The sequence below is a fragment of the Sinocyclocheilus anshuiensis genome, unplaced genomic scaffold (assembly GCF_001515605.1).
Source record: "Sinocyclocheilus anshuiensis isolate Anshui unplaced genomic scaffold, SAMN03320099.WGS_v1.1 scaffold561, whole genome shotgun sequence".
In the NCBI taxonomy this organism is placed as follows: Eukaryota; Metazoa; Chordata; class Actinopteri; order Cypriniformes; family Cyprinidae; genus Sinocyclocheilus; species Sinocyclocheilus anshuiensis.
This window is the reverse complement of record NW_015539848.1, coordinates 13137-16832: the sequence shown is the minus strand read 5'-3', so window position 1 is coordinate 16832 and position 3696 is coordinate 13137. Positions and strand designations below refer to the sequence as shown.

General features: G+C 36.6%; 1 pseudogene; it reads right to left on the bottom strand.

Moving 5' to 3' along the window:
• The window catches only part of LOC107684592 (phosphoribosyl pyrophosphate synthase-associated protein 1-like), an 18682-nt pseudogene that overhangs the window by 8628 nt on the left and 6358 nt on the right, over positions 1 to 3696 (bottom strand).

Genomic DNA, 3696 nt, shown 5'->3' with positions numbered 1-3696 from the left:
GCTGGGTCAAAACAACCCAATTGCTGGGTTTGTCCCTATTATACCCAGCACTGGGTTGTATTTAACCCAGCATTTTTTAGAGTGTAGACGACTGACTCATCTATTTCATTTATTGGTGTCGATCTAAACACGCCAGAACTGAACTCCATCATGGAATATAATTCTCATAGCAGGAAATAACATGCTCTGTAGCGAGTTTGTGCAGTTCTTTAATTGTTAGTCCATATATGCACATGCTTCAGACAGATCAATTTTTAAAGAATTGTTTTAAAATCTCAAGACCATACAGTGTCGGGAGCTGCTGATTATCTGAAATTAAGTACTGAAGCAAGTTTCTGCCCTCCTCTAACCATTCTGACCACTAGATAGAGCCAAAGAGCCACAAAATTAAAACTAAGAACCCATTTTGACATATTTGTGTGTAGCTATTACTCATAAATGTTCCGGTATCATGCAATTAATGTGTTTTCATGATTGATCATTCCTGTCACTTTTGAGCATTTGTTTTTGTTTTTTTCTAGTTGGATTGCTCAATATGTTTGGAACTGAACAGAGGAGGCTGTCTAAGCAGCTCATTTTAGTAGGTTTTGAGACAAAGTCTTTGCAAACATCTAGAGACAGTGATAAATTAATAGGGGAAGATTTAAAAAAAAAAACTCCTGACCTATCCTGAACTCCTTAATCTCTGGAATCAGTCATTTTGTGGGCTGAATGCTGCAGTCGAACCCTTAATTAACAGACTCATGTATGACCTCAGCTAAAACTTACGAAAACATGTCCAGCTCACATTTCACCCAAAATCAAAAGGAAAAGTAAACAAATATTTTCCTATTTATTTTGGATAAACATAATTTGATTTCAGTCAAGTCTTTTTTGCACTTTTTTTTTTTGCAATGTGGCATTATTTTCATGACGGTTAAGCACATTTGTGTTCCGTGTACATTCATTCATTTTTGTATTTTTGTTAGTATAATATTTGAAGCAGAAAAAATTTACTTTTTTTCAGCAAGAATTTAGCTTGATAGAAAACCTAAAAACAACAATAAAAAATCAAGTTGTATTCTTTTTCTGTGAAAAATAGAAAAACTTTTTTTTTTACCATTACCTACTGTTACTTTCTTTTGATTTTAGGGGTGAAATACAAATACAGGACATATTTTTGACAGGTTTTGTGGTGTTGGGAGAAGCCCAATCAGCTGTCTTTTCTGATCTAGTTTGTGCTTATAACCTGGGTTTGTCATAGTCAGTGGGTTTGGAGCTGTTGGGATGTGCAGCAACAACCTGCGGATTCACAGTGTGGTGGCTCTTACATGGCAACTCCAATCCAGGGTGACCAATGGTGTTGCGGACACATGGAGGAGAATGCCGCCCATCTGCCATGTCTGACTCTGAACACTGAGCTTCCCCATGCATGACGGCCAGGCCAAGACGCAGGCGCTCTGCATACGACTGAGCCCTGAGTAGACAACGGCAAGAGAGGGAAGACAAACAGAGATGTTCCTTATGATCCTCTTGACTGTATTTTTATACGAGTGGCTTGTTATGGAGTCCTGAAGACTTACTCCTCTTTTCCATAATAATCGTCAAGCTTTAAAATTGAAAAAGCAGATAAATTCCAAACAACTTGTGCGCTACATTCAAAAACGTATTGTTTTTATAAGTACACAGTTAAAGGGATAGTTCACTCAAAAAAATGAAAATTTTGTCTTTTTTTTCCCCCCAGTCTCGTGTTGTTCCAAACCTGCAAGAATTTCTTTCTTCTAATGAACACAATGAAGATATTTTGAGGAACCAAACAGCTGCTGCAAGCCCCTGATTTCCAGTTTTTGTTTTTCTTCCATGGCTATCATTAAATCATTAGTTAAATAACTTGCAAAACACACCTTTCGGAGTTGAAACAAAGAATATCTTGAAGTCGAGTTTACTCAACTCACTATTTTTAAGGCAGCAGGTGAACTTTCGTTTCTAAGTTTAACCAACTCTAAATGTTCTATAGTGTGCGGTCAACTGTTTGGTTACAAACATTCTTCAAAATATCTTCTTTTGTGGCCATTGCATGTTTTCTTTATATGTTTTCGGCTACAAATGTTATGGGCCTCATTTATCAATCTAACGTAGAAATGAGCGCAGACCCGTGCGCACAAATCAACTTACGACGAGTTCACGTGTGATTCATGAAACATTCGTATGCCGCCAATCTCATCGTACGAATGATCGCACGTTGATAAATGTGGCGGCATGAAAACAATCGTCATTTGAATATCACGCCCCTAAAAACACCCTGGTTTAGAAGCCTGGCCCCTAGAGTTTACGACACGGAGAAACGAAACCCGGCCAAAAAGAGGAAGTAATCTCGTGAAAGAGAAATTGATCTTACTCCAAAAACACCCGTTAACCTTGTAATTGCAAACAATTAGGCTACATTAATATATGTAATTTATATGTGTATAAAAATACTAGTAAATATAAACAGCCTATTTAGTTCCCCTCACTCTACAACAAATATTTTAAATTTAACAGTATTCAGAAGAGAACAAGAATTAAAAACTCACAAATAAAATACAACACAAATTAGGCTATAGTGGCATTCATTATAAACAGCATACAAATGTCAAGCAAAACTGAAACGGCATTGGGCTCACGAGCCTGTCTCATACCACAAGAATCCAAATGTTTCCATTTTTGCCATATTTGTAACATTTGTTTGCATAACTATTATTCATTATGTAGCCTAAACATGGCTTTATACGTCAGTCATGTTCTAATATCCGTGTAAAATCCTTCACATGTGCAAAACTGTTTGTTTGGGCGCTGCACGCTGATTTTACAGCGGACCTAAAATAAACAGTGTAACTTTTATGTTTGGTTGACTGCATTTTAGTTTGATGATGAATGGCTGAAATGTCAGGCAACGGTAGAACTAATGTTGTTTGTGTGTGCGTGAGGCGCCTGTGTGATCAGATGGATTAAATAAAAATAAATATATAAAGAAAATAAATAAAATGCATTAAGAGTGTCACAAAAACGAGAATAGCCTATACTTGTTGCACAGTGGGGTTTTTTCCCCTTTTGTTAATCTGTTAATTATATTATAGCCTGTTATATATTTTGTGTGATCCTATTTATTTTATTCATTTTATAGACTTAATTTCAGTTTTTCTCCTTTCACAGAAGCTATTCGTGCATATAAAGCTAAAGCCCTGTACAAAACAACAACAACAAAAAAAAAGACATTCTAATCTTACTGGTCAACGATCAACTAATGAGCTTCGTTTGACGGTCAGGAAAATACAAATGAACAAAATGCTGTCATTCTACAATTCTCCACTGTATTTACTATGCTGCGCGCGAGTTCAGGTAACTCAAAAACTTGCGTCCACGAGCTGAGACCAGACGTAAGATTTGATCGTAGCCACCGCTCAAGTCCATATTGATAAATTCCAAGTTCTGCGTTGAAACGACCATACGCCCAACTTTCTGTCGTACGTTCGTTTTGTAAATGAGGCCCGTTGTGCTCTCATCTCTCTTTAAAGGGGGCATATGATGTTGCTAAAAATAACATTATTTTGTGTATTTGGTGTAATGAAATGTGTTTATGCGGTTTAAGGTTCAAAAAACACATTATTTTCCACATACTGTACATTATTGTTTCTCCTCTATGCCCCACCTTTCTGAAACGCGTCGATTTTTACAAAG